The sequence below is a fragment of the Aplysia californica genome, unplaced genomic scaffold (genome assembly GCF_000002075.1).
Source record: "Aplysia californica isolate F4 #8 unplaced genomic scaffold, AplCal3.0 scaffold00278, whole genome shotgun sequence".
Classification (NCBI taxonomy): Eukaryota; Metazoa; Mollusca; class Gastropoda; order Aplysiida; family Aplysiidae; genus Aplysia; species Aplysia californica.
In genome coordinates this window covers 46907-59246 of record NW_004797548.1, presented here as the reverse complement: position 1 = coordinate 59246, position 12340 = coordinate 46907, and the positions used below count along the sequence as shown (strand labels likewise).

Below are 12340 nucleotides of genomic sequence, written 5' to 3'. Positions count from 1 at the left end.
ATGTCGATCCACAAGGACATCATTGACAGCATGCCCAACTTCGTCAACATAATAATGGACACTTTTGCTCCAGCCAAAGAACGAAAGGAAAGCTTCTTCTTCAAATAGATTTTCTCAAAACAGGTAGGATGAAGAAAACATCTAATTTACATGCCCTTGACTATCTTCAACCTGCTTTAACCTAATTGTTGTGCACGCCCACTTTTTAGACCCACGAGCCGCCCCTGATTGAGACATCTGCATCTGAAATTTCCACCTCACTGATTTCAGCAAAATCGTTACCTAAATCGCTCATTTGGCGGTAATTTTGGTTGAAAATGAAAGTATATCAACAAACTACAATGTGATGGTCGCCATAGATGTCAAAGCCCGCAAAACCTGACCATTTAGTAATTCCAAACAATGTGGCCATGTTTTGCGGACTTCGACAACTCTAAGGTATTGAGCGGCTAAATATTCGTCCACCTCGTGGTCAAGTTTAAGGGTAGCGGATATTCATTACACTCTCTAATAAATCAATTTCACAAATTTCTACCATCCTATTTAGGTTAGATTAGACGTATCCGTTCTCAACACCCAGGTGAGAATGAAATCCATTGCATTCTCAGACAGGGTGAGAGTAACATAGTAACAATATAATTATCGAAGTGGCTAGTCGTCTAGGAGTACGGCTAACCTAATAGTCTAGCCGTACTTAGATGAGGCTTGGCCCTATTGACCGAAACCTGTTGAGTAAATCTAAATCTAGTAATAATTCAGGTTTAAAATGCATGCATGTTAGTAAGGCACCTTTTGGTTTCGTCTAAAATACAATAATACTTTAGGACTGCAAACTAAAATTTTACAATTCAGCATTGGTATACAACTTGCCCGTCAGTCACACAGAGCCTGCCAGTTTAGCAGTAGTTTTTTTAGGCCTTATTATTAGAAACCTGTTGAGTACACCTGTCTCATTTATATAAGTGGGGGCTCTCGTGGCCTAGAGGTTAAGGTGTTGGCCTCTCATTCAAAGGTCCCGGGTTCGAATCCGGGTAGCGACCGAAAAATTTTCTTCTCTAAAATTGTCTCCTTTCTCCTCCTTTCCAGCTCTCTAGAAATGTTCTGTTGTCTGCTTTCAATTCCACTTTCTGCCCCCACCCCCTTACCTCCTTTGCCCCCTCCTCTCGGCTCCTGACTCTTTCTGCAGCCTTTCTACTGCTACTCCTTGGCTCCTCCTTACTGCTGTCTTTCTGTCACACCCCTGATCTTCTGGTAGGAAAGATCTACACCTAGCCTTCTCAGACAAGGGCGAAAAATCTCGGAGGGCCCGTGTGCAAGTTGCGCACGTTAAAGATCCCTTGGTGGTCTAAAACCGATAAGAGTAGGCTTCGGCCGCCACCCGGGCAAAATTCCAAATTTCCTACCAACTGAAAATATTAGGTGTGTCCCGCGCGCTCATATGACCTTATGCAGTTGCGAGCGCCGTAAAACACTTTACAAAAACAAACAAAACAATTTATATAAGTAATTACTCAGGTACATGGACTGTGGGTTTACAAGGCACTTTTTGGTTTCGTCCCAAATGCAAAAATGCCCTTAGGCATTGCAAACTAAAAACAATTCAGTAGCCTAGGCCTATTTTTTGCTGTTTGTCAGTCTAGCCATCATAAGTACATAGCTAGCCCAGCAGTCTAGCCGTCATTAAGTACAGCTAGCCTCTTCCAATAATTATTATCACCCGCGTGAGAATAAAATGGGGATACTATTGGGGAGAATAAAAACAGCCAATTAATTTTATTATAGTAACTTTATTTAAAGAACTGAAACATCCTCAAACTCGTGGTCTGGACTGCATGGACCTAGCTGAGTCTACAGTCAAGAATACTAGATCTAAGTTTTAAAATAAATTAAAAGCTTGATTCATCAAGAAAGATAGAGAGGCATCCCAAAGTGTGCAAAGTGAGATAGCTTCGTCATGTGTACAGTAATGAAGTGTAGATCTAGATCGCTAGAATTGAGGTCAAAAGCCCGGGCCTGAGTAAATTAAAATTTTAAGCTTAGAAGGCCTCTACACTAGAATGTACACTAGATCTATAGAGATTCCAATTTTTGGAGCGACACTTTCAGATTTCTATGAAACTAAACTAGGGCTTCGGTCGGTTTGTGTGATGTGATGAGTGTGGGTTTTAGTTTTAGTAGCATCAATTGCCACAGAGTGAAGCGGTGGCAATTGACAGTGCAGTAATTGACAGCAGCGTCATTTGCCACCGAGTGAGGCGGTGTCAAGTCAGAAAACAACGCTCTATCTTTATCTTTCTATTCATAATGTGTTATGGACACATAGAATAAGTTCCCCCTCTCATAAGTTGATACAAGTTATAACGAGTAGTTCCACAAATTCCGGGGTTTGAAAGGAAATAGTATCTACGTCAATTTCCGAATGTTTTGCACTCAAATTCTTCTTTTTACCTGCACAATGAATGGTACTGTATTCAAAACTATAAACTTATTTTGTTTCCTGGCAATCCTTTTGAGCTCCTAATGTCGTAAGTGGGTCAATTTGTTCTGTACTAATTTCATTGGACGAACATCTAGAACACCTTGGTGCGTTTTGCATGAGACGTAGAACTAGGCTAGCCTTATCCTATGCTTCGGTGTAGAACCAACACATGCGATTCTAGAAGTAGGTCACAAACACACACAAATTCAAGCAGAAATTCATTTTATACCGGGGAACATAAATCCAGGGGACGGAGGTTAGGGAAAGTCTAGACACACACACACACACTCGCAGAGGGACAGAGAGGTGTGCATAGTAAGCGGTTGTTCCCGAACGCAGGCACCGAGCACTTTAGAGCACACACATGACATCTAAGGCTAGATCTCTAGATCTAGAGTCTACTCACCAACGCAAAAAAAAAAAAGAGCTCCAATTTACTCTGTGGCAATTGACGCTGTCGTCTTAGTAAGAGTTAAAAATTACAGCACTTGCAACACGACAAAGGTCATAACAAAGGCCAAGTAGGCCTATGAAGATTATAGAAAAAACACAAAAAAGAAGGAGGGGAGATAGATTTAGATCTAGAAACAATATATTTTTCAAAGGAAAGAAGGAGCAAACCACACCTGAGCACCGGCCAACCACCCATGGTGTGGCTTTTTTTTTTTTTTATCTCAAGTTCAAGTAAAAATTAAGTCGGGGCAATCCCATTTCAAGCCATCTGATTTTGGAAGAGGCTAGCCATACTTATTTTTCATACGATGGCTAGACTGAACAAAACCAAAAAAAATGCTAGTGGCTATTCTCCGGCGTCGCGCCAGTCAATAGATCGGAAGCTATTCTCCGGCGTCACGCCGCCGGTCTATTCTATTACTTAAATTACTAACAAATTATTTGTCGGCGCAGATTTGCTAATACCTCTCATCTGTTAGTCTTGGGAAAGAAAATTCCCATAACTTCACCACTTCGTGCCACTTCCATTGTGATACAGACGATAGGTTTTCAGACACAAACTAACTCAATTCCTCCAATTTAGAATTATGATAGCGTCTGTGCTAGAAGAAACGTGTCCACCACTTGTGACGCGAGTTCATAACAAAGACGGAACATTTAAGAAGTCACTTTTCACTGTTTCCAAAAAGAAAGATACGACAAGAAAGCACTGAAGTTGCGAAATATCAGTTAAATTTATCAAAAATTACAACATGACAACAACAAGAAATTTAAGTTAAACATCAAGCTAAACTAATATATGACATATATATGACTAGACTGAATTTTAGACACAAAATCAAGAAACAGAATTATTATTTTTTAAAAATCAAATGACGACCCAAATAAATGAATAAAGTTTATTACGCTAGACAATTACCATAGATAAAATATAATGAAAGGTAGACTTACTAGGCCTAGTTGTTATTTATCTCAAAATCTGCGCCGACAAACATTGTAATTAAAAAAGTGGACCAGCGGCTTGACGCCGGAGAATAGCTTCTAATCTATTGAATAGCCACTTGCAAAAAAAAATAGGCCTACTGAATAAGAATTGTAAACAAATTTTTAGTTTGCAGTACCTAAACTATTTGTATATTGAGACGAAACCAGGTGCCTTAATGACAGTGCATGTATTTTAAACCTGAATAATTATTTATATTAAATGAGACCTCCTGTTCTCTAATGTTAATTATAGGGCCTAAGAATACGGCCAGACTGGCAGGCTAGCCGTACTTAAGTATGGCTAGACTTCTAGACAGCTAGGCTAGTCGTACATGAATGGCTAGACAATCAGGGTAAGATTGTACTTTACCAGACTACCGGTCGGAACTACTTTCGCTATGGCGCCCCCGGTGCCTAGTGGCCCACTATTCTTCCTTTCCGCTATCCCCTCTATTCACTTATTCACTCTCCTACTCAGTTTTCTACGTCCTCACACTTCGACAGCCCCGACTGATCTGATATCTCTTACCAGGTTTTTCCGTCATCACAACAATGCTACCGTGCCCTTTGACCACGACCCTGACAGCTTGAGGCTAATTGGTCAATCTAATCACGTGGTCCACTATTCTTATTTGCTCGCGACTCCGCTTGGCCTACTCCTGGTCCAGCAAAGTACAATGGAGGGCGAGAGATGAGCACGAGAACTCATTTGCATAGTTGCAACCCCCTCGGCCCTGCTCGCGACTTGGCGAGAGCTGCGAAGCAAGGCTCGGCCTGTTCCAACATAGATATAATTAGATCTACCCCGATCATCCGCTCATGTTACTGTTTATATGTATGTGTGTGTGTGTGTGTGTGTGTTTTTGAATTATTGTTGCCAGCCCTGAAACCCTCCCCACTCACTGTTGTTACATTGATGTCAACACGACTGTCAGCTCATGTTATTATTTCGCATAATTTGTGTTTTCTTTATCATAGTTTCCAGGGGGGGCAAGCCCCCCCTGAATCCCGACTCGAGTCCGAAAAACATTTTTTCATATTCGGACTAGAGTCCGAATAAAAAAAATTCTTTTATTCGGACTCGAGTCAGAATATGAAAAAATGTTATTCAGACTCGGGACCAGAAAAAAGGAAGTGTCTTCGTTCTATAGAATGAACGTTCAGTGCTTCCAATTTTCCGCCATTTTTTAGTTTCCCCCACACCTTTTCTGCCGATCCGCCGCCCGCCGCCTCATTGATACGCCCCCCACCCACCCACCCCCTATGTTTCCCACTTTCTTTGTTGTTAAAAAAAGGTAAAATTGAAGATAAGCAGACCACCTGGCACCTGCATATTAAGAGCTGTGTAAAAAAAAAAGACTGATTCATTCAAATACACAAGCCTGTGTCCTCTCGATTGTTTACCAAGAAAAAGTTGTGTTGCTGTGTGCAGAGCTGAGCACACGGCAACTTTTGATTCCATAGACCAGCGCACAATTCATTACATGATAGATCTACGTCAAGCGTAGATTAGCTTATTATTGTATAATGATCAGTTGCCGGGGGGAAAAAGACTAACGCGTATGCGACGTTCAACACCCGGACCGATAATGCCCCCCGATACGAACACAGCCACACGTGTGCAGGCCGCCCATCCGACCCCGACACACGCTAACGAGCCATCTTTAATTGCTTCTGATGACCTCTTGACAAATAAAATTAGAAGCGCTATAACTTTTCAGGCCGGCCTCAAATTCATCATAAGATAAAAACTCGACTCCTGCACAAAACGCCTTTTTGCCCGAAGTGATCCCGGTCTCTACCCAGCCTGAGGCGAGTCACGAGTGAGGCAGGACAGGAAGCCGGAGTCACGAGTCACAGAAAGTCGGAAGTCGGAAGTGATGTCATGCTGGACAAGAATCAGAGTCCGAATAACATTTTTTTATATTCGGACTCGAGTCCGAATAGTCACTTCGTAGGGCCAAACCTAGAGGTAAGATTGAAGAATACCGGACCAGCGGACTCACTTTGCCTTTACAGATGTCTCTACCTTAGGAATTCATAATTTTCCCGTTTTTAATATAGATCTCTCTCAATGGAGAATCTTGGACCGGTAGATCTATACATTAAAATTTTGTCAGGGGGGAGACCCCCCCTGAACCCCCCCCCCTCCACCCAAACAACCCGCCCCACCTACCCCACTTTCTCGCGCAATATGTATGATAGTATGAGTGGTCCGGTATTCTTCAATCTTCCCCAAACCTAGCCTAGATCTAGATCGAAGTATGGCAAGACTGGCAGTCTAGATCTAGATCTAGTAAGTACATCTAGATCTAGATCTAGACTCTAGATCTAGATCTAGATCTAGATCTAGACCTAGGATCTAGATCTAGATCTAGACTCTCTAGCACTCTAGCCACTTCGTTTGATTTTTTTTGGTCGACTTCATCCAAATCCCGGAGGAAGGGTGCTATTTCCAACCTTCTCTCTTAAAAAGCATCTCAACTTGAAATAAAGCCGAAGATTTATCAAAACTAGATCTAGATCTAGAATCTAGGGGAACAATAAAAATTCTTAATCAAGCGAGAGAATCGAGAATCAGATTCAGAAAGTCAGAAAGATCATGATCCTACCCCACTCAGCGTCAGACCCGAGTCCCGACAACCTAAAACTATCGCACCGACGAAATCTTCAAGTCTGACAAGTACAGTAATTCAGGATGATTACAGGTCAACCTAAGTAAGTAACCGAGAAAATAACTCACCTGGTAGATCTACTTTGAAATAATAACAATCAAATGTTCTGCAAATCCGAAAGAATGTTCGTGTGGGTTCCCAGGGAGGCAGAGCAGGGTGGAGAAAGTGCAAAGACGACTGTTTACTCACCCAAGGATAGAATTTCCTGCTTCCTGTTTAGGGCACATAACTCCAAAAATTTTAGAACCTCAAATAATTATCTCCCCCTGGAAAGAGTAAGCCAGTACAGGCCTAAGCAATGAGCATGGAGAACGGGGTTGTGTGGAGCAAATCCCAGAAATTTGGGTCGTTTCTTTTGAACTGTGTCCTGCCCGGATAATTCCATTTGGCTCTCTGGCTCTTTTTTTTTTTTGGCTCCAATTGTTCAAAAAGAAAAAAGAAGAAGAAGAAGAAGAAAATATAATATAATAGGCAGAAGATTAGACAAGTTCTTGGATTGCTGATAGTTATAAAATACAGAATGTGATTTGATGCCCTTCCTCATTTCAGCTAGTTCAGCTACCCCTCTACAGTACAAGAACGCAGTCTCGTACGCTCTGTTCCTTTCCATATTATAAACATATATGCCCCTAGAACAGTTTTTAAAATATAAAAACGAATAAATGGATTTTGTCTAATGTTCGTACTCATGTACATAGCCTATAACAGGCGAGTGAATTAAAGTCGACCAAAATGGGCTCAGTTTTTAACAGATCAATTATCGAGCTCATATTAACTCAATGAAAACTGTCAAAGAACCTAAAAGCGGGGTTTTTTATCATTCGATAATAGATAATAAAAATAGCAATTGTATTGCGCAAATTCCCACTCAACAGCAAGCTCTATATGCGCATCACAATCTATACTACATAAAATAATAATAATGGATTGCATTTATATAGCGCTTATCCACTTATGCAATGCTCTATGCGCTTAACATGATACATATTATGGATTTACAAATCAATTTTAAAGGCACATAGTGTTACATACACGAGCACACACATATTCACGCACGCACGCACCACACACACATACCGGTGCACACATACGTGCACACATACGTACATGTGCACATACGCACATACAAACTCACAACGATCTACAGCTTGGGTGGATTCTGTCTAATCGAAATATGAAAATAGAATAATGCTTTTAGTTTCTTCTTAAAAATGTCTAGATTTTCTGCTCCTCTGATTGTTTTTGGAAGCCTATTCCAAACAAGTGGGGCAAAATATGAAAAAGAGCGATGGCCATATGATTTGTAATTTATTTTAGGCTTAACCCATTAACGCCCAGTGTCCTTTTTAAAGGACATTTTTAAAAATCGACTGGACAAGAGCACTAATGCAAGCAAATCATTACTGATTTGCTTCCTCAGTTGGTAAAGAGGTTATTCTTTTGTATTACATTCACGCTAATTTCCTATCCACTTTTTGTTTTTTGCGGTGTACATTTTCCCTCCTCTCTTTCAAAAATGGCAGAAAAGGACACCCGACCAAAAAGATAAGACCGTAATTTCACAAATTCTTTTGAGAAACAACTAAAACAAAGCTGTGCAAATGTGTATAAATATTACATTCACCCATACTTGCAATTGTTGTAATCATTCTATCAATACTTTTTCAGAAAATATAAAAAATCCATGTGTCCTTTATAAAGGACACTGGGCACGAATGGTCCCAGTGTTTCTCCCAGTTAAACGTCCTTTATAAAGGACACTGGGCGTTGTGCTATACGTATTAATGGGTGTAGGCCTATATAGCTGTGAGCGGGTGCATAGAGAGTACACGGTTTGAATCCCATGCTTTCCAGGATTTTTTGTCCGGGGAGGGGGGTGGGTGGAGGGTGTTATCAGCTAAGAGTGGGTGTGTTATAGGTTTTTTCTTGGGGTATACCTATACGTGAGTGTAAAGGAAAAGTTGTACACGGGGGAGGAGGGGTGGTATAAGTGGATGTATAGGTATAATACCTTGGTGCATAGGCTATAAATATCTGTTCTGCTCCTAATAATTTCGTCTTGGTTCCCTTTTGTCACCCACCTAATGGGAATCTAGTGTTAAATCATATTCTTATGCATTCTGAGGGGGGTCAAAACGTGAGCAACTGAGATGTAATACGTTGATGTATCGGTATAAGTGGGTATAAAGGTTTACGCAGGTTTGTTTATATAGGTTGGTGTTTAGGCATATCAGGGTGTATAAGTGGGTGTATAGGTGCTTTAGACATCCTGTGTTTTCTTAAAAATTTTGGCTTCTTTATATTTTTTCCAAGGTCAAAGGCATTTACATTGAACGAAGTGCTCAACCAATCAGAAGATGATGATGATACTGAATTTGCTTCAGCCGATGTCTACATATCTCCACCAGTAGATGAACAGAGTTCAGACGAAGATGATGTCAATGATGATGTGCAAGAATCTTTGTCATCAAACGATTTACCAGGAAGGCAACTGCGAAGCAGCGCTCAGTTCCGTGTTACCAGGTGGTCAGCAAAGGAGACGAAAAAAAACCCTTGTTGATGAGCCATATTTAATCAACAGGTACAACTCAAACATAGGTGGTGTTGACCGCCTGGACCAAAATGTGGGTACCTGTCGGATATCAATCCGATCAAAGAAGTGGTGATGGCCGTTGTTTGCCTTTCTGGCAGATGTAGCCATCAACAATGCGTGGCTACTGTACATGTTGTCACCGGCTCATGGCACTCTGCCTCTAGATCAACTGGCATTCAAGAGATCTGTGGCTCTGATCTACCTTGGCCTACAGAGAGCTCTGCAGCATTTGCCAGTTGTGCAAGCTAAGCGGGCAAAACGGCGGAAGGTAGCACCAGAGATTCAACATAGCGGTCCATGCCACCACTTAAAATCAAAGCCCAAACAAAGACGACGCAGTCTCTGTGGGAAAGAAACCAACACACTGTGTGGTTCATGCAATGTGCCACTGCATCAGAGGTGCGCTGAGCAATTTCATGCTAGATTTGGCAGTTATGTTTGCCATCTTTTGGATATTGTGGACGTTAAAAAAATCGCCTAAAACAGTTTGACAAGTTTGAATTTGAATGATTATGCATATAATTCATACATTTCTCTATGATACAATTTCCTAGAACAGTTCAATTTTGGTTTACTAAGATCTTTGACTTTGAAATATAGGCCTTCCCAATGCCCAGTGTCCTTTATAGAGGACATTTGACTGGGAGAAACACTGGGGCCATTCGTGCCCAGTGTCCTTTATAAAGGCCAAAATTAAAAATTTGAATAAATTTTTTGTAAAAATTGAAATACTCCAAAATGTGTTATGGTTTCTTCATTTGAATGCACGGTTACATTTTTTTATGTGAAATCAGTTAATTTTTTTGACCTTGGTCATTAATGGGTTAACAAGAGTTGTTTTGTCACTTGATGATCTGAACGTTCTAGGAGGCACATTGGGTGTTTAAAACTGTTTTAGATAGTCCGGTGATAAATCATGTAAGCACTTGCAGCAAGTTAAACAGATTTTATATATGATACGCTCTTTCACTGGGAGCCAGTGTAATTCTTTTAAAATAGGAGTCACATGATCATGCTTTAGTTTCTTAGTAATTATTTTGGCAGCAATATTTTGTACTCTTTGTAGTTGTTGTAACTGTTCATCGGGTACACCAGTCAGTAAGGAATTGCAATAATATAAGTGAAGTTATTAAAGTTTTGGTGACACCAACAGATAGATATTTTCTAATGCTCCCTATTTTCTTCAGTTGGAGATATAGATTTTTACAAAGATTGGATACATGGGATTTCGTTGACATATATTGATCTAGCACTACACCTAAATTTTTTATTTTAGTTTGGGCTGATCTTTCGTAGCCATTGATGTTTATTCTGATATTGTCGATTTCATTGCATGCGGCCCTGCTACGAAGAAATAATATTTCGGTCTTATCCTCATTTAATTTTAATTTGTTCTTGAGCATCCATTTTCTTATATCTTTGATACATTTGGCGATTCTATCTATGAGATTGTGTACATTGTCAGTTGTAGTGAATCCATACAGCTGTGTATCGTCTGCATAAAGATGGTAATTGAGGGCATATAATGAAATTATTGATGACAGACTTTGCGTGTACATTGTAAAGATGACAGGACCAAGGACCGAACCCTGAGGAACTCCGTACTTTAGAGGAAACCTATCCGGCATATCACTGCCAATTTTCACTGACATAAATTTATTTTCTAGAATATGATTTAAACCACATTAGAACAGTACCTGATAGTAAAAATGACTTTTCCAATCTCTTTAGTAAAATTTCGTGGTCGATGGTATCGAACGCCGCTGACAAATCAAGTAGAATCAAACCACAGACTTGTTTATTATCGATTTCATTTAAAACATTTGATGATACCTTTAAAAGAGCGGTTTTCGTATTGTGGTGCCTTTTATAAGCAGGTTCTTCCATGTCATTGGCCTTTAGATGTTGTTGAACTTGACACAAAACGATTTTCTCCAGGATTTTAGATAAAAATTTAAGATTGGAAACTGGCCTAAAATTTCTCATGTCGTTTTCATTAAGACTTTGTTTTTTAAGTAAAGGTTTTACATGTATTACCCCAGCAGACCTGAGAGCATTCTGAAACAACCTCAACTTCCAGGGAAGCATACAGTGCAAGCAGCCATTTATAAGCGCTAAAACACTAACATACTAACACGATATTTCCCTGCCTTTGACTGGGTACCCATTTACACCTGGGTGAAGTGAGGAAAATTCGTGTAAAGTGCCTTTCCCAAGGACACAACGTCGGGCCCGCGGCTCGAACCCCAAAACCCTCAACCTCACGCATGAGACCACCGACGATGTAGAACGGCAGTTGTGCCACTATTCCGATGTACAATTCTTGCATTTTCAAAATTGCAGTTACTGTGGTCATGTCTTCCTTCATATATATATATTCATTTTTTAAACGTCCAAATTAAAAAGTACGGTACTTAGGGAAAAAAAACCACGCTCATATTTAACTATACATAATATACATGTGTACAAATGCTTTTTTTAAAAAAATGCCCACGCGTGGTGATGGCCCGGTGACCTGTGGTTAGGCTCTAGCTTGGACTCGCAACCGTAGTAATGTCGTGGGCTCGAATCCCGTTGGGGACCCAACGTTGTGTCCTTGGGAATGGCAATTTACATGAATTTCCCTTACTTCACCGAGTTGAGAATAGGTCACAGATAGCGAAAGATCTTGAATTGTCAGTTGGTTAGTGTGTTACCGCCCATAAAATGGCAGCCTACACGATCAATGTTTCGACTGAGACGGTTGAAATTGGTTTCAGAATTATGCTGTCAGGTCGTCCGGGGTAATAAAAATACACTGTAAAGCGCATAGAGTTTGTTGTTGAGCGGAAATTTGCGATATACAAATTCTATAAATTGCATGTATTGTTTAGGACAAAATAACACAGTTGCAAAAATTTGGCCCCAAAACATCTAATTTGGCTTCAAAATTGCCGGTCGTTTGGCCCCACATCAGAAATACATCTGGCAACTAGTACTACTGGCATCGAACTGTGTAGTCTGTTTACACGTTCCAATAAATCGGTTTTCTTTCGATCGAGGAGATTCCTTGTCATAAAGCCACAATGTCTTAAATGTTGCTTCTTTGCGAAATAAAAAAAAGGCATATTTGTACAAAAGACTAGCTTTTTACAGCGAAATTTTTCCACCCACATA

General features: G+C 40.3%; 1 protein-coding gene across 1 annotated transcript in view; it reads right to left on the bottom strand.

Annotated features, from left to right (window-relative positions):
• LOC106012162 (tropomodulin) overlaps positions 1-6910 on the bottom strand; it is a gene marked incomplete in the record, with an annotated part of 31213 nt that extends 24303 nt beyond the window's left edge. The window contains 1 exon segment of the mRNA XM_013084202.2: positions 6660-6910.
• Between the last annotated feature and the right edge of the window lie 5430 nt (positions 6911-12340).